General features: G+C 32.9%; 1 long non-coding RNA gene across 4 annotated transcripts; it reads left to right on the forward strand.

Annotated features, from left to right (window-relative positions):
* Positions 1-1,031: 1,031 nt before the first annotated feature.
* LOC127718362 (uncharacterized) lies at positions 1,032-15,236 on the forward strand. 4 transcript variants are annotated; one of them, XR_007989777.1, is made up of 3 exons: positions 1,032-1,089; positions 10,828-11,021; positions 14,842-15,236. It is a non-coding gene; the product is annotated as an uncharacterized LOC127718362 (long non-coding RNA). The 4 variants fall into 4 exon arrangements; XR_007989778.1 differs by lacking the exon at positions 1,032-1,089 and adding an exon at positions 7,186-7,243; XR_007989779.1 differs by lacking the exon at positions 1,032-1,089 and adding an exon at positions 7,978-8,777.
* The last annotated feature ends 2,385 nt before the right edge of the window (positions 15,237-17,621 follow it).

A 17,621-nucleotide genomic window follows, 5' to 3' on the forward strand; every position in this document is an offset into this window, starting at 1 on the left:
CAAGTAAACTTTGCAAAAAAAAAAAAAAGAAAGCGTTTCCTTGGAAAAATTATAATAATACATGAATATTGTTTTTACAAAAAAAATTTTTTTCGTTTTGTATGTAATAATTGAAGCCATTTAGAAATATAAGAAATCTTCACATAGTCGGGAAATTTTCAATTCAAGTTATTTCATTTGAAAACGTTAAAAAATATAGATCTTATTCGATGTAAAATGTGGGGTCCTTGGAGATCAAAACCCCGTTTAAATAGGGTTTGTCTACTTTCGTCAATGCCGAACATTCTATAATCAAGGATTTGTACAAATCCTTGCTATAATATAATGAATCGCGTCTCCAATATCACCACCATTACATAAAGTACAAATACAATCTTCTCCTAAATATTTGGAATCTAACAATTTCATTAGGAAATTTTGAGTCACGATTTAGTTTTGGGATATTTTTTTCTTTGAATAAACTTAATTTTAAAAACGTTTCAGTATTTTTCTGAAACATTTTTAAAAGGAAACGGACTTGTAAACAAAATTTATTTTTTAATATTAATATTGAACAATGATTGTTAAGAAAACAATCTGCCAAAGTGGTTTGGTAATTAACTGGCTTCATGCTGTCAAAAATGTCTCCTTTTTATAAGTTAATGATAAAAAATAAACTATTTGAAAGCGAATTAATCATTTCCTCAACTAAATACCATCTATAAATAAAGTCAATACGTCAAGAACTTTCTCTCATATATTTAAACAATTGTAAAATAATTAATTTAAACTTTTGTACTGCGACTTTCTGTCCGTTTACCGATACTTATTCCTTGTTAAGTTTTTTCATATCCATTTACGAATACTTATAATGTGATAATTTTTCCGGATGCTTTTTATCCTATTTTCATATCAAACAACCATGTTACCAGTAGAACGGAGTTAAGTACAAATTTAGGAATTAAGTACTTAAAATTTTCAACAACAAAATTTTACACTTTCATTTACCTGGATTTTTTTCTACGCTTCGAAGCCGCCACCCTGTTTCAAACATAGCCAACACCTCGCATGGCGTATTCACGATGTTGAGGGATTGACAATATACAGCAAGTAAGTAATTGGGTGTTGAATGCCAGTAGATCTGAATTTGTAAATTTGTAAATTGAATTTAACCTGTTTAGAACGTGTATTGTTGAATTGTTTAATAAAATTACACACACAATCTGGGCTGATATGCATAAAACCACTTTAAGTTCAAGGTATCAATGAAACTGGGTCTGCATGAAAAATGACTTATCACATAGTACCAGAACCTATGTTTACTGTTAGATGATAAGAAAATATAGCTGTAGGCCTAGTTGAAAATCTTTACAAATTATTTATTCTTTAAATTTCTATTTGACTGTCTGGGTGCTTCTTATGTGTTTTAAATGTTTGCGTTTTGTATGCTATAGTTAAGTTTTATAGACTGTTGTACGTCATTTGGTCGTTTTTAAGTTTTTGTCATGGCGTTGTCAGTATGTCTTCGACTTATAAGTTTTATATAATCTGCATCTCTTGTGCTTTATGTTAAAATGTATCTACACAATTGCTGCATCTTTACACATTCATCAATACACCTAAAAATATGAATAAAGCTTTCGTATATATAAAAAATAAGGAGATGTGGTATGATTGGTAATGAAACAACTATCCGCCAGTTCAATTCAAAAACCTGATATAAGCAAATGTGACTTACTTATTTTAATCAGAGAGATCTTGAATCTGAATTCAATGATACGAAGTGGGAAGGGGTAGAGGTGGATTAAGGTGAGGACATGGGAGCCCGTCCCTTTTTTGGAAAAAAATGGTTTATTATTTAGAGAATCACTGAAGCGGGCCCCCTCTTTATGCATGACAGTTAGTGCCTCCTTATGACATTTTTTGGATCCGCAACTGGTGAGGACTTCATAAAAAAATATTTAGTAAGTTTTTGTTTTGTGATAGATAAAGTATTTACATTCACATAGACAGAAATAGGATAAAATAAACTACCGAAAGCTTAATCTTAAACTTTGATCTGAGGAAAAACTTTTTAAACTGTAATGACATGGTCAGTCAACTGATTTGTTACATGGCTGATTACAGGTAATTAAAGCATGCAGTAATTTTCCATTACGACAGTGCGTGTACCCTGGGGTGTGTATAACGTATTAGAAATACCATAGTTATCTAGAGAACATCCTGTCTATGTGTAATACAGATTAATGACATTACATAAAATTTCTTTCGTTAAATGTAGTTAAGTATCTGTGTTCATTCCCTATTGCAACACTACAAATTTTTCGTAGAAAAAAATGTTAAAATTAAAAAAAAAAATCATTTATATAAAATAAAGAAGAAAAAAGTAGCAAATAATCTTATGTAACTACGCATTTAGTAAACATAATTTCACTTTACATGTACAAACCCTTGCGAAAACGTGTATATAGTTGTGTTTAAAAAGGCCAATTCCCAGTGGATTTATTTCACACTAGGACCACAGGCACTTGTCTCAGAATTTTGTTTCCTATATACCTTAATATAACATTAAAAGTACATAGGAAATTTTTTTTCTGAGACAAGTGCCTGTGACTAGGACCTAAGATAACTAGAACTAAGTTCTTTGGAAAGTTTTTTGTCTGATACATGTATACCTATAGATAATGTACATAATTAAGAACAGCTTCAAATATATGCCTATAAATTAACGGTACGTCTAAAAACCGCTCAGGATCTCCTGAGTGCAGACAGGACATAAAAAGTCACTCAGGACATGTATATATGTTTTACGTCTAGTAATGGACTTCTGGTTTTAGTGAGCGTTGTATTATTTTAGAGATATTTAGTTTTTTGTAAAAAAAAAAAGGGGGTTTTCGCATGTCACGCCGTATGTCAGAAACTATTTATGCTTATTGCATAAAAATTCACACACAAGACGACAGGCGTATCATGCGCTCATGGCGCATGCTGTTTATTGATCTTATAATTTTGGTTTTGATAAAATCAAACCAACATTAAAGAAGTTATTTGGGATACGTCATGCATAACCGATGATCACATTCAATACCAATCATCATTTTGATTAGGTCGTTTGATCTTTAATAATTAGGACTGATTGGTGATGGTTATAAACACATACAAGTAAACTTTACGCATTTAGTAAACATAATTTCACTTTACATGTACAAACCCTTGCGAAAATGTGTATATAGTTGTGTTTAAAAAGGCCAATTCCCAGTGGATTTATTTCACACTAGGACCACAGGCACTTGTCTCAGAATTTTGTTTCCTATATACCTTAATATAACATTAAAAGTACATAGGAAATTTTTTTTCTGAGACAAGTGCCTGTGACTAGGACCTAAGATAACTAGAACTAAGTTCTTTGGAAAGTTTTTTGTCTGATACATGTATACCTATAGATAATGTACATAATTAAGAACAGCTTCAAATATATGCCTATAAATTAACGGTACGTCTAAAAACCGCTCAGGATCTCCTGAGTGCAGACAGGACAAAAAAAGTCACTCAGGACATGTATATATGTTTTACGTCTAGTAATGGACTTCTGGTTTTAGTGAGCGTTGTATTATTTTAGAGATATTTAGTTTTTTGTAAAAAAAAAAGGGGGGTTTTCGCATGTCACGCCGTATGTCAGAAACTATTTATGCTTATTGCATAAAAATTCACACACAAGACGACGGGCGTATCATGCGCTCATGGCGCATGCTGTTTATTGATCTTATAATTTTGGTTTTGATAAAATCAAACCAATATTAAAGAAGTTATTTGGGATACGTCATGCATAACCGATGATCACATTCAATACCAATCATCATTTTGATTAGGTCGTTTGATCTTTAATAATTAGGACTGATTGGTGATGGTTATAAACACATACAAGTAAACTTTGCAAAAAAAAAAAAAAAGAAAGCGTTTCCTTGGAAAAATTATAATAATACATGAATATTGTTTTTACAAAAAAAAATTTTTTCGTTTTGTATGTAATAATTGAAGCCATTTAGAAATATAAGAAATCTTCACATAGTCGGGAAATTTTCAATTCAAGTTATTTCATTTGAAAACGTTAAAAAATATAGATCTTATTCGATGTAAAATGTGGGGTCCTTGGAGATCAAAACCCCGTTTAAATAGGGTTTGTCACCTACTAAAGACATTGTGAAACCAACTATATTTTATGGAAATCTGGACGAAGATATTGACAGTTGGCTGAAAAATTTTGATAGAATTGCAACTGCAAATGAATGGAGCCGTGAAAGAAAATCAAATACGCTTCCTGCATTTTTGAGAGACCGTGCAGCGGAATTCTACGAATCTCTAGAGGACGACAAAAAGGAAGATATAGCAACATTATGTGAATCTCTAAGGAAAAGATTTATGCCCAAGGAATTACAATCATTGTATTACAGTAACCTTTTTCAGGCAAGACAACGTGAAGGACAAAATGTTGAAGATTTCGCATCAGAAATTAATAAACTTGCAACACGTGCATATTCCGATATGAAAAGAGACCAGAAAGACGTTCTAATTAAAGAGCATTTTATTCAAGGACTCAAGCAGGATATTAAACGATTCGTCATGTTATCGAACCCTACAACATTTGAAGAAGCGTTCAGGTCAGCGAAAAGAGAGGAATGCAACAATACTTTGACAAATCGGGACAGACAAACAGTTGCAGCATGCGCAATAAGTACTAACAATTTGGAGGACAACATTAAAGATCTTTCTGAACAAATGAAAGTGTTGGCAATGCAGATGAACAATATACCCACGAGAGGAAGAGGTGGTTTTGGAAATCGTGGGAATAGATTTCAACAATCGAGAGGACAAGGAAGAGGACGAGGATATGGAAGTAACAGAAATTTACGTGCATCAGACGGTAGGCCGATTTGCAATTACTGTATGAAAGTTGGACACGTAGAGAGAAGTTGTGATGAGAAGAATTCTACTTATGCGTCGGGAAACTAAGAGCTGCTTCCTTAATAGGAGGGAAGGCAGCAGGAAAGGAAATGAATCCTCCTAATGTATGTGGAAATAGGAATTTCGGAAATTCGTCTGTCGCGACGTCTGTTCTGAATGATTTAGATATTAGTTCTGAAAAATCTTGTCTCGCCAAGGTTAGTTCAGATGTTTTAAAGGAAAATGAAATGAATCCTCCTGAAGTACGTGGAAATAGAAATTTCGGAAATTCGTCTGTCGCGACGTCTGTTCTGAATGATGTGGTTATTTCCGATGTTGTAAAGGAAAATGTTATTTCCTGTGAATTAAATCCAAAGTTTTGTGTCGCCAAAATTAGAGGATTAGTCAATGAGAAAAGTGTTTTAATGTTAGTTGATACGGGATCAACAGTTAGTATTGTAAATGATTGCTTTGTTAATAGGAGGGATGTATCTGAAGTAAATAATGTATGTATCACTTCGGCAGCAGGTGATAAAATTGAAATAATTGGAAAAGCAAATGTGGAATTCAAGTTTGGAAAAAAGTGTGATTTTGTGTATAATGTTTATGTAGCTAGTAATTTTTCTTATCAGTGTATTATAGGATTAGATATTCTGTGTGATTTTTCATGCAATGTAGATTTAGGAAATAATTGTATTGTGATTAATAATGAGGAATCTATTAATTTTGAATGTTTAGAAGATATGCAGTTATCCGATAGCGATAATTTACAGTATGATTCTATGAATGGAATAGATATAGTAGAAAGTATTGATGAAAATACAAATACATTCAATATAGATGAAGGATTAGAGAAAAGTGAACTAGAGAAATTAGAAGTTCTTTTGCAAAAGTACAAGTCTATATTCGCATTTTCTGATAATCAGCTTGGAAATACTACATTGATGGAACATTCGATTGATATTGGTGAAAGCAAACCAATCTATCAACGTCCGTTTAGAATCCCATTCAGTGAAAGGAATGTGATAGATAATAAAATTAAAGTTTTATGTGATAATTGATAAACTTTCAGATGTGAACTATAAGATTCAAATATGTGATTCGAAAAAGTCTGAACAAACTGTACACGTTAATCGCATCAAACAATTTGTTGATCCAGATGATAGGCCCATTATAGACGGAGAGGACATTGTTCCGAACATTAATCCAATTGAAAATAGTGACAATACAATGGTGAAAATTTTAGATACAATGCGATCACGAAATGAGTCTAAGAGATTAGAAAAACATTATTTTGTACAATATGAGAATGGTGAGACCCAGTGGGTAAAAGAGGATGCTATTAAAGATTTTGCCATTATAAATGACTTTCATATTTCAAATGAGAACAATGATTAGACTTTGAATTTGTTTAAATGTGTTATAAAAGAAAATTAAAAGAACGAAATTTATTAAAAAGAAAAAAAAAATATTGTGTATGTATATATATATCATGTATGAGTAAGCGTGTGTTTGTGTGTCGGGACGTCACAGTTAATTGGGGAGGTATGTCATAGAGTGAAACTTTGCACATTTATTTCTTATCTCAGATCAGTATTTAATTGCCCACATTAATTTACTATGGTCAAGCGTGTTAAGTATTTGTAGATTTATTGTTTTCATGAACTTTAGCAGACTGTCTGATTGACCGTTAAATTTAATGTATGATGCAGCTGTGTTTTAACTGTAATCATTTCTAATTAGTAGCCGTATAATTTATGGTTCTGTTTGTTTATATTCTGTCCCTATACTTGTGTGATCTTGAGGCGAAAGACGATTTAATGTGTGAGAAAGTCATGAAAGTAGGAAAGGCCTTTTCGATGATAAAAAGTAGGTGAATGTTGAGATGCGGGAGAGTTTAAGATAGTTAGTGTTAGAGAATGGATGTGTCTCTATATTGAACAATGTAATTAAATGAAAGTGTATATATATGAACTTGTACATAATAAATATGTATATATGAAAATTAGTTTTTAAAGCCAGTGCCTTAGAATAGCTCCGTGACACTTGTTAAGTTTTTTCATATCCATTTACGAATACTTATAATGTGATAATTTTTCCGGATGCTTTTTATCCTATTTTCATATCAAACAACCATGTTACCAGTAGAACGGAGTTAAGTACAAATTTAGGAATTAAGTACTTAAAATTTTCAACAACAAAATTTTACACTTTCATTTACCTGGATTTTTTTCTACGCTTCGAAGCCGCCACCCTGTTTCAAACATAGCCAACACCTCGCATGGCGTATTCACGATGTTGAGGGATTGACAATATACAGCAAGTAAGTAATTGGGTGTTGAATGCCAGTAGATCTGAATTTGTAAATTTGTAAATTGAATTTAACCTGTTTAGAACGTGTATTGTTGAATTGTTTAATAAAATTACACACACAATCTGGGCTGATATGCATAAAACCACTTTAAGTTCAAGGTATCAATGAAACTGGGTCTGCATGAAAAATGACTTATCACATAGTACCAGAACCTATGTTTACTGTTAGATGATAAGAAAATATAGCTGTAGGCCTAGTTGAAAATCTTTACAAATTATTTATTCTTTAAATTTCTATTTGACTGTCTGGGTGCTTCTTATGTGTTTTAAATGTTTGCGTTTTGTATGCTATAGTTAATTTTTATAGACTGTTGTACGTCATTTGTTTTTTTTTAGTTTTTGTCATGGCGTTGTCAGTATGTCTTCGACTTATAAGTTTTATATAATCTGCATCTCTTGTGCTTTATGTTAAAATGTATCTACACAATTGCTGCATCTTTACACATTCATCAATACACCTAAAAATATGAATAAAGCTTTCGTATATATAAAAAATAAGGAGATGTGGTATGATTGGTAATGAAACAACTATCCGCCAGTTCAATTCAAAAACCTGATATAAGCAAATGTGACTTACTTACTTTAATCAGAGAGATCTTGAATCTGAATTCAATGATACGAAGTGGGAAGGGGTAGAGGTGGATTAAGGTGAGGACATGGGAGCCCGTCCCTTTTTTGGAAAAAAATGGTTTATTATTTAGAGAATCACTGAAGCGGGCCCCCTCTTTATGCATGACAGTTAGTGCCTCCTTATGACATTTTTTGGATCCGCAACTGGTGAGGACTTCATAAAAAAATATTTAGTAAGTTTTTGTTTTGTGATAGATAAAGTATTTACATTCACATAGACAGAAATAGGATAAAATAAACTACCGAAAGCTTAAGTCCACATAAGAGGGTATGGATGGGGGTTAACAGAATAGAGAATAACGGGCAAACAATAAAGATTAAAGAATAATGAAATGCTAAAATATGAGGAAAGAGAGTAATGATCAAAAAGTGTAAGTTTGTAGAAATATAGCTAAAAAAATAAAGAACACAGAAAAAGAAGACCCCCCTCCCAAGATCCTGACTTCAACTTTAACGCTGCCGGGATATTTTGAGACAAAGTGCACGTATTAGTAGTCAGCCGAAACCACTACTGAAGCGTTTTGCATCCATACGTTTTTTTTTCGGGATACTGACTGCATAGTAAATTATCAATGTACTAGTTAATGTTCTCGAGAGATGACCCTATTACAGAGACATATATACACATATGTGTATATATGTCTCTGCCCTATTACGTGTCAGTAACCTTCTCGACACGGTACATTTTACGGCGGCTCATTTTTGTCTTAAGAATAAACATAATTGATAAGTTTCTTTCCCCTGCATTCCTCGATCGCACTTGTAAATAGCACATTGGTCTCAAGACATTGGTACACTATACGTTACAACACTTGGCGTCAGTACTCAAAATTGGAAAAATATTAAATAAGAAGGTATAGAAAATTAATGCACACACACTACTATCAACCACAGACATGATGTTTTTCTCAATTTGCCTAAATCGTTATTCCGCAATACAACGAGGGTGATGAAAACACGGGCACCGGCATGCTGTGAATTTGAAAGTTTCCCAAATGAGTAACTATCCCTTACTTTTCTAGTGTAAAGTTTTATTAATACACATTTGATTTGAAATGGGATATCAGAGATATATATAAACACATATATCATAGGCTGATCCAGGGGGGAGGTTGGGGGCCCGGGCCCCCCTTTCTTTGGAAAAATTTGGTTGATTATTTAGGGAATCACTAAAGCATGACTGGAGCCGGCACTCCCTTATGAAAAGTTCTGGATCCGCTAAATGAGAAACTCAAGAAATTGTTTTCAATTAAGATAAATACATGCAGTTTATAATGGTTTTCAGTTGTTTTTTAAAGGAGAGGCGGATTTAGTGGGCGGGGGGGGGACAGGAGTTCGGGGCCCCCTTTTCTTGAAAAAATTTGGTTGATTATAAAGGGAATCACTGAAGCATGACAGGAGCCGGCCCCCTCTTAGGCAATCACTTATGAAAATTTCTGGAGCCGCCACTGTAAAATCGTCTTCAGTTGTATTATATTAAAAATTTTATACCTGTATTCTATAGTACAAATCACAGGAAAATAATGTAAATTATCTGGTAGAAGCAATACAATTTAATATTGAGCAAAATTTCTACAAACTTTACCATACTCTATTCAAAAATAAACATTATACATCAAGATAACAAAATAAAATTTAAAATCAGGGCGGATGGACCCAGGGCAAACAGATATTAACTTATTCAGGCTAACAAGTAATTAAGGTTGAATGTGAATCAGGGCGAATGGACCTAGATCCAAACTCCAGTAGGGTAACTCCTATAGTTCAAAAGTTCGATCATGTTTATAAATTTCGTCAGGTCACCAGTACCTCACTAATAAAAATGAAACAACATGTTACAGACAATTTACATCTTTAATTTCAGCATAATTTTGGTTTTGGTTATGAATATCTTTCTTCTACATTTTTGGATAAATACTCATTATCCGACAAATTCCAAGTTGAACCTTCTTCAGTAGGCCTATCCCCACCAGAGACCAAATGATGCACAAGTTAGGTATAGGTAACAATATAAATGCAACAATGAGCAAAAGCTATACCATCTAGCTAGCTATAAAAGGCTTTGAATAATATAAAATAAATCAAACAAGGAATTTAATGGTTTTGGGCAACTGTTTTGAATTTTAAAAAAAAGCTTTAACAATGTTAATTTTTGTGTGCATTAATTTTTGCTAATTTTGAATAATGGACAAAAATGTGAGATTGATTATTGTGATTTAAGAAAAATCTGCATACATAAAATTGAAAATGGAAATAGGGAATATGTCAAAGAGACAACAACCCAACCAAAGAGCAGACAACAGCGGAAGGCCACTTACGGGTCTTCAACGCGGCGAGAATATCACGCACCCGGAGGTAGTCTTCAGCTCATAAATATGTATTAGATATAAGAATGCAATACAGCTCTCAGTCGCATTAATAAAAACCTCACAATAAGTTCTGAAAATCAGAATAAAAAGTATTGTAAGATTCTCAAAGTGTACACATGGAGTTATGAAACTTAAATTAATCATGCTAATTAAACATGTTAAAGATTGGCATACAACTTGGAGTAGCCTTATGGCATTGTATAGTGTAATGAATTCAGGGGATAATGGCACTACGTCTGATTTTAAAGTCCTCAGAATCAATCTTTAATATTAATATGCATACTCTTGTACAAAGGAATATAAGTATGCAATAGACATATGGTCTTCAAAAATAAGAGGTATCCATGCTATACATTTATGACAAGATCTTAATCAAGTATTAATTTTGGTTTGTTTAAATATTTCGGAAGTTAGTATGACGTCCTTTCTAATGATGATGTTTTCGTTTAAAGTTGGAAAAAATTGTTTGTACCAACAAAAATAAATACACGAAGTTTATCCAGAATTATGTGTTTATCATTTTTTTTATGTTTAGGTTGCCAGCAAGATGAAAAGAACAATGCAGTTCAAAAGTCAAAATGTGGATAAGCTGAGATACAAGGTCCTACTTTTGCAGATTTTCATATTTTGCATGAATGAATTTGAAGTTTATATCATGGAGGGCAGAGAAAGAAAAGAAACACTTCAATTTTCCTGCTTCTGAAGAATAAATGTAAAACATCTTGTTCGGTAAGTTTTATGCTCTGTTTTGATAGTGTTTGTGCATTCATCTGTCTTTCTCTAAATTGTATTCACTTAAAGTTTTTGGTTACAGTTCACCATGAACTTCAGTTAGTAACTTGTGGTTTTACATGTATATACTCAAAATTTAGTACTTTAAAATGTTCATGTATTTTTGTCGAGCCTGCGACTTTTGTTGCACAAAGCTCGACATAGGGATAGTGATCCGGCGTTGGCATTAGCTAACTTCCTAAAAGCTTTATATTTTAGAAGGTGGAAGACCTGGATGCTTCATACTTTGTATATAGATGCCTCATGATACGAATTCTGTCTGTCAAATGTCCATTGTCCTTGACCTCATTTTCATGGTTCAGTGACTACTTGAATAAAAAGTTCAGATTTTTTGTAATGTTAATTTCTCTCTTATTATGAGTAATAGGATAACTATATTTGGTATGTGCGTACCTTGCAAGGTCCTCATGCTCGTCAGAGAGTTTTCACTTGACCTAGACCTCATTTCATGGATCAGTAAACAAGAACAGTCTTAGATGCATGATTTTTTTATTAGTTGTTAGTGGTTTTGAACTAGCTGTCAGTAACTGCGAGTACTCTCAGATCTGTACTTAGTGTCTTTTTGTTGTTTGGATGTACAAGTACCCAGCCACGTCCACTTGTATTTGTAGTATTTTTATCTATCTGATGAGTTAAGCCTCTTTCAACTGATTTTTATACGACCGCAAAAATTTTTTTTGGGGTTCATATAATGCTATGATGTTGTCGTCGTCGTCGTCGTCCGAAGACACATTTGGTTTCCGGACAATAACTTTAGTTTAAGTGAATGGATCTCTATGAAATTTTACAAGAAGATTCAATACCACAAAAGGAAAGTTTTGATTAGTTTTGGGGGTTATGGTACCAACAGTTTAGGAATGAGGGGCCAAAAAGGGGCCAAAAAGAAGCATTTTTGTAGTTTCCGGACAATAACTTGTGTGTTAGTGTATGGATCTCACTGAAATTGTACCATAAGGTTCCATATCACAAAGGGAAGGCTGGGATTGAGTTTGGGGGTAATTGCCCCAAACATGCAGTAATTAGGGGCAAAAAGGGGCCAAAAACAAGCATTTTTCTAGTTTCTAGACAATAACTTGTGTTTAAGTGTATGGATCTCTCTAAAATTGTACTACAAGGTTCCATACCTCAAAGGAAAGGCTTGGATTGAGTTTGGGGGTAATTACTCCAAGGGGGGGGGGATTTTTTTTCCCAATTTTTTTTTCTTCAATATTTTTGAAATTTCAAATTTTTTGAAAAGTTTCAAGAAGAAATCTTCAATTGAAAGTATTGCGCAATAGATTTTTAAGATCTTTGACCACATTTATTTTGTGTCAGAAACCTATATTATGTCAAAAATTTGATCACAATCCAAATTCAGACAGTATCAAGCTTGAATATTGTGTCCAAATTGCCCCAATTGTTCAGGGATCGACCTCTGCGGTCGTATCAGGCTGCACTCAGCAAAGCATTTTATTATAGTTCGTTCTTATGTTGTACTGTTACACCACTGTCCCAGGTTAGGAGGAGGGTTGGGATCCCGCTAACATGTTTAACCCCGCCACATTCTGTATGTATGTGCCTGTCCCAAGTCAGGAGCCTGTAATTCAGTGGTTGTCGTTTGTTTATGTGTTACATATTTGTTTTTCATTCATTTTTTGTACATAAATTAGGCTGTTAGTTTTCTCGTTTGAATTGTTTTACATTGTCATTTCTGGGCCTTTTATAGCTGACTGTGCGGTATGGGCTTTGCTCATTGTTGAAGGCCGTACAGTGACCTATAGTTGTTAATTTCTGTGTCATTTGGTCTCTTGTGGAGAGTTGTCTCATTGGCAATCATACCACATCTTCTTTTTTATATTTAAGGTTAAGGTTTGGTGGTCAAGTCCATATCTCAGATACTATAAGCAATAGGTCTAGTATATTCGATGTATGGAAGGACTGTAAGATGTACATGACCAACTGGCAGGTGTCATCTGACCATGACCTCATTTTCATGGTTCAGTGGTTATAGTTAAGTTTTTGTGTTTTGGTCTGTTTTTCTTATACTGTATGCAATAGGTCTACTATATTTGGTGTATGGAATGATTGTAAGGTGTACATGTCTAGCTGGCAGGTGTCATCTGACCTTGACCTCATTTTAATGGTTCAGTAGTCAAAGTTAATTTTTTGAGTTTTGGTCTTTTTTCTATTACTAAATGCAATAGGTCAACTATATTTGGTGTATGGAAACATTTTATGATGTACATGTCAGTCTCGCAGGTTTTATTTGACATTTTCACGGTTCATTGCTCAGTGTTAAGGTTTTGTGTTTTGGTCTGTTTTTCTTAATCTTTAAGCAATAGGTCAACTACCGGTATATGTGTTGTATGGAAGGATTGTAAGCTGTACATGTCTGCCTGGCATGGTTCATCAGATTTTCACCTCATTTCCATGGTTCATTGGTCAATGTTTAGTTTTCTTGTTTAAGTCTGCTTCTTAGAAACTATAAGCAATAGGTCAACTGTATTTAGTATATTGAATGATTGTAAGGTGTACATGTATTTCTTGTCGGGTTTATATGACCTTGAATTCATTTTCTTGAATCATGTTGAGTTTATGTGATAGTTGTAGTAAAGCTTTATATTTAGGACTATCAACATGATATCAATGATTAGTAAAGAAGGCGCAACATTTCAGCGTGTGCACTCTTGTTTATACATTATACACCACATTTACTGTTTTTACCCTGATTTTATGGATCACTGAACATAGAAATGTCATAATGTGAAATTATAGTACATTCTTAGGTTAAAGTTTTAGGTTAAGGTACATAGCTTACCATGAAGTTGAATTTCATACACATGTTCATTATGTGGTGAACTTTTAAATTCAGTGCCAAACTAAGAGTTTGAGCCTGATTACATGATTGACTAGACATTGACACATGCTAGTGTTTGCCAGGCATGGTGTCCTGTACTAAGAACTTTAATAGTACTCGCTGAGTATGGAGTTTTTGTGAAAGTTTAATATTAGTGAGATTTTTGCATGACATCCTGTCAACTGCTTGTTGATCATGTTTATACACGTCTTAAAATTAATATCTGACACATTGGTGTTTTGTGAACTTGGAAATAAGTTATTTGATAGAATAATAATGTTTTGAGATTATCAAAATAAAAAATATCCCATTTTTACTATTAATAATTAAGTGTTAACAAAAAGAAGATTTAGGATATATGTATAACCATATATAAAAATGAGACAGCAACCGAACAACACAAAAATAAGAAAAAAAAACAATATAATTTTTTGTATCAATGTTATAATTTCCAACATGTCAAAAGAGTTCAAGGTATTTTCTCATTGAAATAAAACACAAGTGGAACTCTTTCAGAACTTCAGAAGCTTAAAGAAGTGCTGTTTCTATTGTTGGCGTTTTGTATAATATATTGCAAATTCTTGTGAAAAATGGAATGTTATTGTAATTGCCTAAAGTTTTAACATTGATCTATATATATATATATATAACTGGGGAAAATACCCAAATGTTATAAAGAAGAATACATAAATTGATTGTTATATAATATTAGAATAGGAAGATGTGGTATATTGCTAATTTGACAACTCTCCATCAGAGACCAAAGGATGTAGGAGGTTAGCAACTGATGACACTGGACAACCTTCAACAATCAGTAATTCCATACCTCATAGCTATTTTTATTGAAAATCATATGTTATTGCATGTATGCAAACAATTTTTTATAATGCATAACTTCGGATTTTATTGGTTCTTTTTCAGAAGGATTGAAATTCATCACTTAGAATAAAAGGAGAAAACACAGAAACAAGACCAGAATAAATTCAAAGACAAATGTCATATCAGTTATTATTTTCATCACTCAGTCAATGAATCGAAGTTCTATTAAATATCTAAAGATATTAAAACCACAATAATGACAATGTTCTGTGCTGAATGGCCAAAAAGTGGACTATACATTAAGATCACACAATGCTGGATGATAAGAAACTATTAATTTTTTGGATGGAGGGATATCCTGAAAAAAAATTAGATTTATGTAAAAAGCTACTAGTATGTTAAGCCTAATAATAGAGTTTTCATTGATTCCAAATGGGAAAAAAATGGGTTTCAAAAAAGTATTCTAGAATTCATAAATAAACATATATTGATACTTACATTATCTGCTTTGTTGTTTAAAAGTTTAGTTTTGAACAATTATAGAACAATATGATTGCATTAACATTTCCAAGGAAAAAAAGATATTCAACTAAAAAGATTCATCTTAAAACAATTTACTACCAAACAGAATTCATTGTAACATACACATTACTGTATATTTATAATTTGAATCCCATAGGATTAATTGGATTTTATTTTGTCCCATGGGATATTAAAAATCCCATGGGATAATTATAGTCCCATGGGATTTTTTTTGTCCCATGGGACAACAAATATCCCATGGGACTACAATTATCCCATGGGACCCAAAAAAATCCTATGGGATTTAACCAAAATCCCATGGGATAATGGTCAATCCCATGGGATTTGCCTTATCCCATGGGATATTGAAAATCCCATGTTTTTCTAAATCAAATAAAAAAATATATATAATAATGACAGCAGAAAAGCAATGAATTTATTGAATCCCATGTAATTCCGCACATTTTGGTTATATACACGACACTGTAGCTCTAAGGAGAGGCGGCGGTGGATTTGCAAATGAGTGTTTTGCAAATTAAAAGTGTCCAGTGTTTATTGATCGCTTTCTAAATTTTTTCCCTCCCTCAGCTCGTTACTGATGACCTTTGTTTGCGGCCTGTTGACCCAAACAGGAAGTTGTCTAAATGACTGTTTTTTCCGGATTGGACTAAATAGGGGTTACACTAAAGACCTGAAAGTGGACCTGAAAAGACCTGAATAGACCTGAAGATATACGACTCAAATTATTCAAATTGCGATAACTTCTTTATTTTTCAATGGAATTTCTTCAAGTTAGAATTTTATTAAATGTAAAGATCCACATTTCTTCAAAAATAAAATGTTTTAAATAAAAAACAAGTTTTTGAGGCCAAAACATGGACCTGAACGGAGAAATGAAAAGACCTGAACGGACCTGAAAATCTATGGTCGGACTTATTCAAACTTCAATAACTTTTTAAATTTTCAATGGATTTCTTTCAACTTCAGATTTTGTGAAACGAATATTTCAATATACTAATAATATTTAAAAAAAAATATGAAAAATATCGTTGGGGTGTTAAAACTCGGACCTGAACGGGAAATTAAATTACATGAATTGACCTGAAAATCTGCGGGCAGATTTATTCAAGTTCTATAACTGTTTTAGTTTTCAAGCAATCTCCTTGAAATATGAATTTTGTTATAGGAAAGGTATAATATTTCATCGAAAATAAAGAATTTTATCGAAAAATATATTTGTTTAGTTATCGGACCTTGTCGGGGAAATAAAAAGACCTGAATGGTCAAGACCTGAATGGACCACACGGGAAGATGTATTTAAACTGACGCAACCTAATTTTTCAATTTGTTTTTATTTTAAATAAAATTATATTAAAGAGAAAGAATGACTTTATATATATATACAGGAACAAATTTATGACAGGGTATTGATTGTTTTATTGAATACTGTGCGTATCAGTTTTGAGTATATCCTATTGGTATCTCCCGTCAGTTTTGATATATGTTTTTCTTTTGATAAAATATTAGAACTTGAGAAAAAAACAAGATGTGGTTTGATCCCAATGAGACAAATCTCCACAAGAGACCAAATGACATAGAACGAATCCATGACAACTCGCCCCACTGGCAAATCGCCCCACACCAAATCGCCCCACTTTTCCACCAACTCGCCCCACTTTTTAAAAAATCGCCCCACTCTTGTTTACCAACTCGCCAAAAAGGGTAAAATCCAGTTGAATATAGGTCTGACAACTCGCCCCACTTATGAAAAGGGTTAAAATCCCGCTGAATATAGGTCTGCCAAGTTCAAAAATAAATTCTGTAAACTCCTCAAGAAAATTGTTTTACTATTAAATTTATCTGTACCTATGATTTCTTTTATTCATCATTCATTTCGATTCCTTTATGTTCCCATCCTGACCCTCATACATTATGTTATGTAAATGTTACCCCCCCCCTTTTTTTTTAAATCGGCCCACTTATGAAAAAGGGTAAAATCCCGTTGAATATAGGTCTGAAAACTCGCCCACTTATGAAAAGGGTTAATATCCCGCTGAATATAGGTCTGCCAAGTCGCCCCACCTATGGAAAATAGAAAAATCCCGATAAAATTTTGCATGCCAACTCGCCCAACTGATGAAAAATGATGCAATCCCGTTGAATATAGGTCTGCCAACTCGCCCCACTTATGAATAAAAGAATTAAACTGTACTGAATTGTGGCCTACCATATATATCGCCCCACTTATGAATAAAAGAATTAAACTGTACTGAATTATGGCCTACCAACTCGCCCCACTTATGAACTAAATGAATACCTATGAAAACCTTAGAAATTTTTTTTTGTATTCTGGGTACATG

This window comes from Mytilus californianus, unplaced genomic scaffold (genome assembly GCF_021869535.1).
Source record: "Mytilus californianus isolate M0D057914Y unplaced genomic scaffold, xbMytCali1.0.p SCAF_10, whole genome shotgun sequence".
Lineage (NCBI taxonomy): Eukaryota > Metazoa > Mollusca > Bivalvia > Mytilida > Mytilidae > Mytilus > Mytilus californianus.